Source organism: Phacochoerus africanus, chromosome 11 (genome assembly GCF_016906955.1).
Source record: "Phacochoerus africanus isolate WHEZ1 chromosome 11, ROS_Pafr_v1, whole genome shotgun sequence".
Classification (NCBI taxonomy): Eukaryota; Metazoa; Chordata; class Mammalia; order Artiodactyla; family Suidae; genus Phacochoerus; species Phacochoerus africanus.
This window is the reverse complement of record NC_062554.1, coordinates 123,261,101-123,274,945: the sequence shown is the minus strand read 5'-3', so window position 1 is coordinate 123,274,945 and position 13,845 is coordinate 123,261,101.

Sequence of the window (13,845 nt, the reverse complement as noted above, 5' to 3'; positions counted from 1 at the left end):
CCCACACATAGGCCCCCTCTGCATGATGGCAGCTGTCCTGTCTGCCGGGCCTTTTTGTCTCAGTATCACCTGCCCCCTGATCCCCCATCCCTGTCCCAGAGCCAGACAGGCTGTCAGCTGGCTGGGCAGAGATTCTACCAGAACACATACAGGGCCCAGAGCAGAGCCACCCAACCACCTTTGGGGTGTCTGTGCTGAGGCATGGAGGAGGTTTGGTGGGAGAAGAAGGGCAGGGATGGACTTCCTAGAGTTGGGGAAGAACAGGCCCTGTGTGCATATTCCTCACCCGATGAGAAAGAGGAAAGAGGGAGTTCCCGTGTGGCTCAGTGGGTTACGAACCTGACTAGTATCCATGAGGACGCGGGTTCAATCCCTAGCCTCGCTCAGTGGGTTAAGGATCCGGCGTGGCCATGACCTGTGATGTAGATCACAGATGCAGCTCAGAATCTCAAGTGGCCTTGGCTGTGGCATAGGCTGGCAGCTGCAGTTCTGTTTGGACCCCCTAGCCTGGGAACCTCCATATGCCGCAGGTACATTCCTCAAAAGCAAAAAAAAAAAAAAAAAGGGAGAGAGAGAAAGAACAGACTAGAGGTGTGGAAGTAACACACCCTGTCGTCACTGGGTTTCAGCAGAGATCTTGATGGGACCTCAGTTCTTGATGTAGGAATCACTGCTATTCACGGAGCCTTACCATCTCTGTTCATTCCTCCCGTCCTCTGACCTCCCTTCTGCTAAAACAGGAAGCAGGCGGCGTCATCCTGTGTTCTGGAGAGGGGATGGGGCTCTGAAGGGTCTGGCGGCGGGATGGGACTGCAGGCTCTGGCCCCGTGCACTTAGCCCTGGCCTTTCACCGCCTTTCACCGCCTCCTAGGTCTGCGCTCTGCCTTCCCAAAGCCAAAATCCTCTCCAGATACCTCTCCTAGGAGAGAGCTAAGCCAGCTATTTCACTTTTCATCTGTTGTTCATTTTCTCTTTTTATCCAGAACAGAAGCTTTCCAAGGGCAAGGCCATGCCTGATCCTTGTTGGCAGGCAGCTCCTGCTGCCCGGGCACTTTGAACACTGGGTGCTCTCTGCTGATCCAAGGTCACACTGAGCTGTCCTCGCATGAGATGACATTCCTGGCTGGCTGTCTCTGGGGCTGTGGAGTTCGTTTTTCCAGTTGTGGACCCACAGTCTTTCCCCGATCGCCTTCAGCAAATTCCTTTAGAAGGCGAGGGGCTGAGGGGGCAGGTCTGTGGCCTGGGGAAAGAGTGAGGCCTCGGTTGGTCCAGAGGAGCAGGATCTGCGCCTGGGGTTTTATGGGCCCTGCCATTACTTAAATATACACCAATCTGTGAATCCTGTAATCCTGGAGCCAGCGAACAGCTGGTCTGCCAAGGGCATATTTGCCTGGTCATTCTAATTTTTATTTGAGTGCCCATCTGCCCATCACTGACATCACGGCGCAGCTGCAGGTCTGGTTTTCCCTTCCTGTTGCCCACGCCTGCAGTGTGGCCTTGCTCTGGGGGTGATTAAATGGCTCTGTGGGTGGCCTGACCATATAGTGGGGATGCATGGGGTGGGGGTGGGGGGCCAGTAGCATGAGTGTGTGTGGGGGGTGTTATGATGGGCAGCACTGAGCAGGAAGTACTGGGGAGGCTCTAGCATCATATGCACAGTGGGTGGGGGAAGGGGCACAGGGCAGGGGCAGAGTCTGGGAGCACCTCGCCACCAGGAGGCAGGGGGGTATCCTGGAAACAGCTGTTCCTGATGTCCAGAGAGGTTTGCCACATCCGTGACAAAACCATCAGCCCTGGGGATTAAAGCACCTAGTGATTGTTCATCCAGAACCAGGGCCAGAGTCCTCCCCACCCCCCCTCCAGAGCTTCCCAAGCCCAGCAGAGGTCAGGGCCTCTGAAGACAGGCATATAAAGTGCTCAGCACATTCAAGTACATAGAAGCTCTCATCTCGAGATGAAATTGTGAAATATGGGAGTTCCTGTGGTGGCGCAGCGGAAACGAATCCTACTAGGAACCATGAGGTTGTGGGTTCGATCCTTGGCCTCGCTCAGTGGGTTAAGGATCTGGCTTTGCCATGAGCTGTGGTGTAGGTCGAAGACACGGGTCGCATCCGACGTTGCTGTGGCTGTGGGGTGGGCTGGCAGCTGTAGCTCAGATTTGACCCCTAGCCTGGGAACCTCTGTATGCCTTTAGTGTGGCCCTAAATAGCAAAGGAAAAGAAAAATTGTCAACTACGAAGCTTCATTTCTTTGAATACTCCTCATTCCCTTCTCCCCCACTTTCCCCTCGCCTTCTGCTTGTCATAACAGTCCTGAATTCAAATCCCGGATCTGACTGTTTACTAATTTTGTGACCTTGAAGAGTTTTCTTAACCTCTCCAAACCTCAGTTTCTTTGTCTGTAAGGTGGGCCCAGCATTTCTACCCCTCGAGATCTAGAAATCTCAGGAAGTCTTTTTTTTTTTTTTTTTTTTTAATTTGGCCATGCCTAGGGCATGTGGAACTTCCTGGGCCAGGGATCCAACCCACACCACACAACAACCTGAGCTGCTGCAGTGACAGCGCTAGGTGCTTAACCCACTGGGCCACAAGGGAACTCCCCTCAGAAACAGTCATTAGCAGATACACACCCAGAGTGTTCTTAGCAGCACTGTTTGCAATGCCAAAGGCTGGACACCACACACAGGGCCTTCGCAAGCCTCATCCAAACAGTGACATGATCGCGCAAGCTAGATAGTGCAACACCATCTAGCTGTGAACATGAATGGATGGCGGTGAAACTGTACTAACTAGCTGGGTGAGTCTTAGCAAAGCCATGCTGAGCTGAAAAAGCAAGTCCTTCTATTTAAATATGACCAAAATAAACAAGATATGCTGAGAGGCTCATATACATGCAAGAAAACTAAAGAAAAGAGCCAGGGAATGACAGGAGAGGGGTTGGCTTGGGTAAGGAGAAGTGGGGAGGATAGGGAAGGCACCTCAAGTCAGCATCAGTGTCCTAAGTCTTGGGTTGGAAGTGGGTTCAAAGGCGAACCATATCATATCACTAAAATAAGTGATCGAAAGAAATAGCAAATAAATAAGTAGGACACAAGCATGGACCAAGAAGGATAGTATGAAATGCATCCAAGGACTCTAAAGATTAATTCGATTTTGCACACTGAGGTCCATTAAAAATATGATTGCAGGATTTCATTAAATGAGATAATTTTCATAAGAACCTACCAATGTCCTATCTGGCAACCAGGAGGTATTCAAGAAATTAAGTGAATCTCTATTCTCCGAGGCAACCGGGGTCTCATCTTGCTCCCCTCCCCAGATCTGGGAATTCCCTGGTGGCCTGGTGGGTAAGGAACTGGCATCGTGACTCCTATGGCCTGGGTTCCAACCCTGGCCTGGGACCTTCTGCATGTCGTAGGTGCAGCCATGACATGGACACATGGCCGTGCAGTTGGTGTTCAGGGAGGAGGAGACTGATGTGATAATGTTCCAGGAGGGTGCTGTGTAATATTCCAGGAGGATGTTGGAGGTGGACTTGCTTCCCTCATCTGTACAGTGCAAGCTGAATATAAATTACACACACACACACAGAATTAATACAATGTTTGCCTGACATATTCAAAAACTGCCTGCTCAATCTGAACCCCATATCTGCTCCAGAGCCCAGTTTCCCTGCTGGGGGACTAGGAATACTAATTCTAGCTAGTGTGAAAATGACTTAATCCAGAATTGACAAAAAAGCATCATTTTGATTTTCAGCACTGATAAATTGGTGGGGTAGATGAGTGATATTTGTCATGGGGTTGGAAGCAGTTCCTTGACTCCCATCCTTGCTCCCTGAGCCCCATCCATGGGTGCAGGATGCCTGGAGAGATACAGTCACATGTGCGGGTGGCTATTTGCTCAACTTTTGCATCAGATGGAACCAAGGGAAGGAGACAACCAGAGCAGTTCTGGGAGGGAAAATAGGTCACTGAAAGCGATTCTGGAGAATTCTAAGGGATGGATGTCAGGAGGAAAGCTTGAGGGTTTTGGTAATTTTACAACCCCTAGGCCTTTAAATAATCATTAGGGTTGGGAGTTCCCATTGTGGCTCAGGGGAAAGAATCTGACTAGCATCCATGAGGATGCAAGTTCGATCCCTGTCCTCGCTCAGTGGGTTAAGGATCTGGTATTCCCATGAACCGTGGTGTAGGTCGCAGATGAGGCTCAGATCCTGCATTGCTGTGGCTTTAGTGTAGGCCAGCAGCTACAGCTCCGGTTTGACCCTTAGCCTGGGAACCTCCATATGCTGCAGGAGCAGCCCTAAAAAGACAAAAAAAAAAAAAAGTTACAGTTGGCTTGAGAAAATTACCTCCTTTTTCCTCAAAAAAGTGACTTAGCCCAGCCCATGATTAGTTCTAGGTCTGTGAAACAGACCGGAAACTGGGGGTGAACTCTGAAACTTCCTTTCCAAACAGAGATATATCAAACTCCCATTATGCGCTAGCACCGTGCAAAGATTTTTATAAACTTAAAAAACTTTTTTTTACAGTAGCTAACCAATATGTCTCCAAATTTTCATTCTTTGGACTTGGGACAGCTTCTTAGATTGGACGGGGCTATCCAGAGATAAAGAGTGAAAATGTGGGGGCAGAAACCAGGCGTCCGGGTAGAGGTGGTAGCCACAGACAGGAAACGGGAGCATCCTGTATCTTAGGTCACACCTGCCTGTCTACCCCCGAGGCGGGGGTGGTGTCTGCGGATTCTGACCCTGGGGGCCCCTCGCTTCCCAGGTGGAAATATCTCCTGGCGACACTGACCTTTCCCCACAGCCCACCCTGCCACACCACGTGGACAGCCGAGGTGACAACCTTCGGTCCATCCTCCCAGCAGACTCTGCATTTAAGTGGGATAAAAGCTTTAGCTTGAAAGGATAGGGCTTGGTGAGCTTCTGAGCATCAGTAGGAATTTGAGGGAGAGAGGGTTTTAAAAGGACCTCCTTGGGTGCCCTTGTCTTCACGCCCAGGGGCGGAATTTTGTCCTATTTGGAAATAGGCCGGTCTCCTCACATTCTCCACCCTCTCTTAGGTTTGCATTTCTGGGGGTTTGGCTTGTCTTTGTGAGTAGGGACAAGGCTTTTTACATTTAGGAGCTCTTTTTTTTTTTTTTTTTTTCAGAGATAAGGTATATGAAAGTGTTTTATAAATAGTAAAAGGTTACATAAGTGTAAGGAGATGCTTTTCTTACTGCTTCCTATGGAGCCTGCTGTAAGCAGAGGCCTCTGATCTCACTCCTCTCTGAGCCTTTTTCCCTTCCTAGGAGCCTGACCCAGATTTGAAGTCCAGGAATACATCTTATGTAAGCTTTAAGCTAAAGTGCATAGAGCCCCTCTTCCCAGTTCAAATTTGTTTAGATTTGTTTCAGTTCTGCTTTATTAGGTGTTTCCATCGTGCCCAGGCACGATGCATAGCTGAGACTATAAAGAGGAACATACGCATGGTTCCTGCATTCAAAGAACTCAGAGTTCAGGAGAAGAAGGGGGAAGTCTTTGGGTTTCACGAAATTTGACGTTTAAAACCTCAATACATAAAATGAAGAGGGGCTGGGCTGGTTTTTTTTTTTTTTTTTTTTGGTCTTTTGTCTAATTAGGGCCACACCTGCAGCCTATGGGAGTTCCCAAGCTGGGGGTTGAATAGGAGTGGTAGCCTCCGGCCTACACCACAGCCACAGCAATGTGGGTTCTGAGCTGCGTCTGCCACCTACACCACAGCTCACGGCCACGCTGGATCCTTAACCCACTGTGCGAGGCCAGGGATCGAACCCACATCCTGGTCGGGTTTGTTAATCACTGAGTCACAATGGGAACTCCTGGCTGGGCTGCTTGGATTGAGGTGGAGCGAGAGGAAGGAAGGAGTGAAGGAGGTAGAAAGGTCAGAGGTCACGTTGGCTGGACCTCTCCACGTCCCCTCGAGGCTCTTCTAGTGTTTCTCAGAGGTCAGTTCAAAAGGCAATAATTTCCATGAGGCTTCTAGAAGAAAACCAGAGAACACTTTCATGGCTTGGAGATAGGCAAAGATTTCCCAGGACACAAAAAACCCTAGGTGTAAAGGCCGGGGGAAAGATAAATTAGACTATGTCAAAATTTGAAACTTCTGCTCATAAAATGACATTGTTAAAATAAACAGGGAAACCAGAGTGGGAGACCATATTTGTAATACAGAGGTCTGACAGTACATTTGTACCCAGAATAAGTGAAGAACTCCTACAACTCAATAGAAAGCAAACAAAAAACTATGTAAAAAAACTGGTCAAGAGTTCCCGTTGTGGCTCAGTGTGTTAAGAACCTGACCTAGAGTCCGTGAGGATGTGGCCTTGATCAGGGGTTAAGGATCTGGCATGACAAGCTGCAGGGTAGGCAGCAGGTGCGGCTTGGATCTGAGGTTGCTGTGGCTGTGGTGTAGGCCGGCATCTGCAGCTCCCATTTGACCCCTAGCCTGGGAACTTCCGTATGCCACAGGTGCAGCCCTAAAAAGACGAAAAAATAATTTGGTCAAAAGACTTACACAGTCACTTCGCAAATGAAGGTACACTGATGGCCAATAAACCAAATTAAAAACTGGTCCATACCATCAATCATTAGAGGAGTATAAATCGAATAGTTTGCCAATAGTTTCTTTTAAATAGTGGTGCCACCATTTGACATGGCTTGGTGTCTTAAAAGCTCCATTGACTCTCAAGTGCTTTTTCTTATTTTAGCTATAAAACTTTTTCCCATATCCCTTCTCTGCCTCCAAATTATTTTTATCCACAGCACTAAAGACGTGAAGATACAGCCCGATTTTCCCAAGATGTCAGTGGTTTTGTAATCCTTCATTAATGGCCTCCGAGGCCTCTTACCTAAGTTCAAAAATAACATTAATACTTCTGTTTGGCAGGGAACAATCTCCCAGCGGACAGCTGTTACCATCCTCTGTAAATGTGCAAACCCACGTGACTACTAGTTTGGCACCATGATGGTTTTCTCTTTATCCATAAACAGCTACACTCATGAAGGACAAATGACAACCAAAAATAGTGCTAAGAGGAGTTCCCCAGTGACCTAGTGGTTAAAGGGTCTGGCGTCGTCACTGCTGTGGTGAAGTTCCTGCTGCACCCAGGAACTTCCACATGGTGTGGGCGTAGGGGGGGCCTCCCCCCCCCAAAAAAAAAAAACCTCCCACGACAACAACAACAACAACAGAAAACCCCAAAAGAGTGTTAAGATATTTCTGCTCAGAGTTCTAAGAGACTCTTCAGAGATAACAGAACGCTTGGGAAAATTATGGACTCTCAATCACCCTTCCATTTTTGAGCCCCAGAAGTAACCCAAGGCATCTCACTACAAGCAGGCTTACTATTGCTAACATGACAAAAATTAGCTCCAGTATCAGTACTATGCCAGATCTCACAATCAATTAATCCTAATCTAATACTAACCATGGCCATGCGATCAATCTTAATTAAAAATCCACAGTGAGGTTCCACTAGACACCCACCACACATGTAACATGAAACTCCTGATCACAGGGGATTGGCAAGGATGTGGAATAAGTGGAATTCTTTTTTATTTTATTTTATTTTATTTTAATTACTCAATTACATTTATAGTTGTGCAGTGATCAACACAACCAAATTCTATAGCATTTCCATCCCCAACCCCCAGCGCATCCCCCCACCCCATGGAATAAGTGGAATTCTTAAACAGTGCTGGTGTGAATGCAAAATGGTACAAAGCGCTTTAGTGGGTAGGTTGATGGTGTCTTGGGACGCTAAATACATCTCTACCCTATGGCCCAGCTGCTCTGCTCATGGCATTTTCATATCTGATGTCCACTAAAAGACAGGCACACAAATGTTCATGACAGCTGTATTCACATAGGTAAATGCTCAAAGCAGCCCAAGTAAGCCGGACACCGGGTAAGCAAATCACGGTGTAGTCATACCATGGAAAATATTATTCAGTGGTTAAAGCACTGCTGAGAAATGTCACAACACGGATGAATCTCAAAGACATGCTGGGCTCAAGAAGGCAAACACGCAACACTATATTCTGTGTGGTTCTACTTCTCTGAAATTCTGCAACAGGCAGACTAATCTGTGAATGAAAAACAAAGAGCTCAGTTGGGGATGGAGTGGGATGGTAGCAGGTACCTGGGGAAGCCCAGGAGGGAACCATCTGGGGCCATGGAAACGTTCTAGATTTCATAGCGATGTGAGTTACAGGGGTGAGTGAATTTGTTAATATTCCTTGAACTGAAACAGCTATGATCTGTGTAGTTTGCTGTATATAAATTATAGCTCCATGAAAAATGTGAGGCAGAGAAATCCCTAGTTTCCAATTTCAATAAGGCCGCATACAGCCCTTTTCGTACCCCTCTTCTCTCAAAAACAACTCACAAGAGGAGACCAGCCAATAGCAAAATAAATTGTTGCTCAGTGAAATCAGGCAACATCTGTAACCCAAGGAATACATGGAGACAGAAGCAGAGGGAGGAATGACAAGTGATTTAGCAGAGAGGATAGAAGCCAGGTCAGCCCAGAGGGGTAGGGATGACGGGCGGAGTGTTGGTTGACTGACAAGGGACAAGGTCATTTGCTGTTGTGGGGGGAGAGGAGCAGGGGAAGGCCAGCAGAAGGCCTGTTTGGGAGCCTGGTGAGAAGTCCTTGCCACGCCCTCCCCACCACGGTCCTAAGCCACCATCCCTATGAACTCACAAACTCCTCCTTTTATTCTTCTGTGATCCTGAACCCTTCTCAAGGTTTAGGGTCTGGGAGATTCAAAGCCAGGAAGATCTGCATCTACTTCTGTTTTCCTGCTCTGTGCAACACTTCCCGGACAAAAGAAGGTACGATTACTTGCTTGAAGAGAGGAAGCCATCGAAAGAGGAAATTTTAGGTAGGAGGGAAAAAAAGCCCAGACTAATATTGCTAAATATCATTTAGCTACTCACACGTGTACGGGCGCTGTGTTTTCTAGTAGTATACCTTCTGCCGTATTTCCTCTATAGATGAATCTGTAAGCTAGGGGGGACACTACTATGTCCCATCTAACTGATAAGAGAGACCGAGGCACAGGTTGCATGACTAGTCCAAGGTCACATGACGTTACCGTCGACTCAGCACGAGAGCCCTGGTCCTTGGGCTTCAAGATAAGTATATTTCTCTGCTCAAGGACTGTGTACTGCTCTTCAAAGATATGGACAGACAGGCAAAAAAAAAAAAAAGAGAGAGAGAGAATATACTGCGACTCCCTTTATGTACAATTCTAGAAAATGTAAACTAATCCATAGAGACAGCAGATCTGTGGTTGCCTGGGGATGGGAGGGCAGAGCAGGGTGGGAAGCAGAGATGACACAGAGGTGTGAGTGACTCGGGGGGGGGAAGGGATGTGCTGTTTTGATTGTGATGATTTCACTGTGTTCGCCTCTGTCAAAACATCAGAGTTGACACTTTAAATATGTACCCTTGATTGTGTATTGATTACCCCTTAATAAAGCTGTTGGAAGATATATGGCAGAAATGAATCAGTTGCTGGGAGGCCAGCCAATGATCATTTCCACTTTTCATTTATTTGAAAAAATGTCTTAATTTTTAAAAAATCTTTTTCTGGTTATTTATGTCCTTATCTTTTGGGGGCTGCTCCCACTGCATGTGGAAGTTCCTGGGCCAGGGATGGAATCTGTGCCATAGCAACCTGAGCATAGCAGGGATGGCACTGGGTCTTTAGCCTGCCGAGCCACAGAGGGACCCCGAGATTTTTTAAAATTTATATTTATTTATTTTCATATTTGGCCGCCCCATGGCAAATGGAGTTCCTGGGCCAGGGATCAGATCTGAGCCACAGTTGTAATCTATGCTGCAGCTACGGCAACGCCAGATCCTTTAACCCGCTGTGCCAGGCGGGGATTGAACCTGTGTCCCGGTGCTACAGAGATGCCACTGATCCTGCTGCGCCACAGCAGGAACGTCCACTTCTTAAACCTCCATGAAACATCCACAAAGATGCTAAACGTATGGAATATAGACCCTGCCTTCACGGGGATAAGCTTAAAGAAGAGCACTTCAGAAAAGGAGGTAACGAGAACAAACATTTTCTGACTCTCTGCATGCTCCGGTCTCCCCCAAAGTCCAGGGCTGAACCTCTCATCCCTAAGGGGGTGATACGAGGAGGTGAGGCCTCGGGGGTGATTAGGTAAAGATGAGGTCAGGAGGGTAGTGTCCCCATGACAAGATTAGTTTTCTTAGGAGACGAAAAAGAGGCTAGAGAGGCTCACTCTCTGGGCCGTGTGGGGACACAGCGAGAAGGCTGCTGTCTGTAAGCCAGGAAGCCGGCCCTTCCACATACTGGCTCTGCCCCGACCTGCACTTCGCAGCCCCCAGAGCTGTGAGAAAGGACACTCTTGTTGTTTAAGCCAGATACACTATTTTTGTTAAAGCAGCCCAAACTAAGACAATATCTAACGTATTATCTTTCAAAATGTTCACTAAAGCTGGTGTGATGGCTGTTACCATCATAGCCATCTTCCTGGTAGGAAGTGCTCAAGGCCATAAGGGCTGTGGTCTGGGGGAGCCGATAACACCTGGTTTCCCCACTAACTTCCCGAGTTCTGAACCCTTTGTCTGGCTCAGGAGTCAGACACAGGATGACAGCTTCACAACAGATGGAGGCTGGGTTGGAAGGCTTGGCTGAGAGGTGCTGCCACACGGTTCTGCTGAGAGGTTCTTCCGAACTGCACCCTCCAATTTCCGGCTTTCACTCAGGCCCAAATCCCACTCAGCAAAGAATAGGGATTTGGGGCTTCCTAGGGAGCAGCCAGTTTGGAAGTTGCTACTTCCATAGGTAAGACGGAGTTAGGTAGGGAGAGAGTTGGGGAGAGAGGCTGTAAGTACAACTCCAGGGGAGGCCCTCCGCGTGAAAACACAAGGAATCAGAAATGAGTATGTCCCCCGAGAGTCGAGTGGGATTCAGACCCAGGTCCCCATGTCAAAGCATTTACAGCATCAATGGGATTCATTCTAAAACTTGTGGGCAAAAAATCATTTAAGGGCACTGAGTCCTACCTTAAATGGACAAAAGGGATTTTGATTTAAAGAAACCCAGTGGTAAACCTGTTGTTAATGGCATAGCTTTCAATAGCCTTTCATTCATTTAAAATGCTCTCTGTGTACTTGCTCTGCAGGGCTTTGAACCCCTGACTAGCCAGGCTGTGATAAAGGTTGTGGTGCCTGTCCTCAGGGAGCTCAAAGACCGATCAGCCCCTCCTAAGTTATAGCTCTGGCCTCAGCTTTCCTTTTTAGTATAACTTCTGTTGATGGCTGTTTTGTGCCTCCTGTTAAAAACGAATAGGATTACTCCTTGGGGCTCCTATACATGGACCCCATCCCTTGCCTTTATTTATGCTATTCCTTTTGCCTGGAAGCCAATTTGATCAGGCAAAACATTTTGAGCATCTTCTGTGTTAGGACTGTGGCAGCTGGAGCTACAAAGAGGAATAATATCTGGTGACTGGATACTATAAAGCTTGGCCTTTCAATGTCAGGTCCTAACCATCCTTTAAGGGCCGCTCCTCTGGGAAGCCTTCCCAGGTTTCCTGAGCAGCCATGCTCTCTGATCGTTGTCTCCTTGGAGTATTTGAATTGTAGCTTTGACTAGTGTGTTTAGCTGATGGCTGGTGATTCTTCATCACACCTTCTTCAGGGAGCACAGTAGGAACACCTCATAAACCATGACTTATCTCCACAGTAGGGTTTCCAAAAAGTTGGGATTTCATTCTCTCATCCCCCAGTTTTGTTGCCAAACATACACCAGGCAGGAAAGGACAGAGTCAATGGCTGGCAAAGGCTACTACTAATTGGCCAGCCCTTGCATCTCGTGTGGCCACCTCCTCCTCCAGCTCACCTTGGCCTTGTGGCTCCCACCCATCCCTCACCTGGCTGTGGCCACAGCAATAGGGTCTCCCCGCCTTCCTCTCACACCCTCCCATAGCAGTGTCCACCCTTCAGGCATGAGTGATCCTAAACACAGATGCCCTTGCCTTTCCCCAGAGCCCAGGGCCTCTGCCTCCCCTCCCATCCCACAGTCCAAGTCCTTCCCAGGAAGCCAGCGCTGCTCTGTCCTGGGCCCAGAGCCAGCTGACATCTCAACACAACCCTAGGGACTCCTTTGGGTTTTTCCAGGTTTGGACTTACCCAGCGCCTCACCAGGCCAGGAAATATGGTCAGATCTTTCTTTTTTTTCCTGCTGCTTATACAGGAGGTCACAGGGGGAGAGGTCCCCTCTTTTACTAAGGAAATTTTGTTTTGCAATATATATTGAACTCAAAGCAGTGGGACTATAAAGGGGGGGTTGGCCAAAGTATGGAGCATCCCATGGAATCTGGACAGGGCTGCTTCCCAGCTGGGATCAGAATCAATGAGCAGAGCTCTAAGGAGCCCAGAATCCCTGTCTCTTTCCCTCTCTTTCTCTTTTTTAGGATGTGCACCTGCCGCGTCCTTTTCTCTTCTTGCGGATTGTTTTTCTCTGTTTCCCAGGTGGCAGAAAATAGCTAGTCACGCCCAAGTTTACACATCGGTCCTAACATAAAGACATGGAGGGGGACCATTCTGTCTTTCAGTCTTGGGTCAAAAAGTCCCAGACTTGACTGGCCCGACTTGATGCGGATGTGCTCCCTCTGGTCAAGCAGGCACGATCGATTTTTAAGAATGCAGCAGCTTCTGCTGCGACTGTGTGGAGATAGGAGGGGAAGGGGAAATTCCTGGAGAAGGGGATACTGGACACACAGTCCAAAAGGCGTCCCCCCCCGCCCCGACCCTCCCATGGACACATATTAACAGACTCTCCCTCTAGGAAATTAATCCCTCCCAGTTCCCCGTCCAACCACCTGGACCCTGGTGCTGCAATATGCTTATTCGTGGGCACCTCTGCTGCCCTACTCCTTACTTACCTGCTTCTGGAAGCCCCTGGAGGGCAGGGCCAGGCTGCGAGTTCTTTGTAACCCCCTTGCTTTTCCAGCAGATTCGCCTGGTAGCTACAGAGAGGATATTATACTTACCAGGACCAAGAACTGTTCTGAGCCCTTTCCGCATTAACTCATTTAATCCTTGAAATAACCCTATGGGGTAGGAACATTTGAGGAGATCGAGGGATCAGCTGCATGTCCAAGACGCCACAGTTAAAGGGTGGGAGGGCCAGGACTCCAGCCCAGGCAGAGGGATGCTCAGCTTTGGGATTCTAACTGGCAGGGCCTACCAACGTCTCCGGGAGTGTGTGGCGAGTTTCTGCCTTGCTTCTCGGGCTCGTGGGAAGTAAGCCACATCTGCATGCACACATGGGCAGCTGTGACCCTGGGTAAGAGGAAGGGCAGACGTCAGGAATGTTCTTGGTCCTCCTTTCATAGGTAGAATTGGCCGCACTCCCTCTCTTATGCCCATGCCTTACCTGTGCACAGGTAGCACCTATAACTCTCTACTGTACTGATCTGTTTATGTGTCTGTTTCACCTATATGACCAGCGGGGCCCATTCTTAATGGTCACTTAATATGCTTTTATTTTAAATAAAAGCCTTGCTGGGAAACGGGCTGTAAATTACACATGTGGAAAAAAAACATGATAAAAACGGGCTGTCTCATAGTCCCCTCCCCTCTGCCCCAGTTCCCTTTCCACACAGAAAACCACCGTCAACTCAACGTTAAGTTATTTATCTGGTGATTTCCCTTCTACTTCTAACTCACAGAGGGTGCTGCTCACTCTTGATTCATCCATTTTAGACCCGGGTTCTCGACTTCCCATTGTGGTCACGCAGATTCTAAACTCGTGTACTTTCCC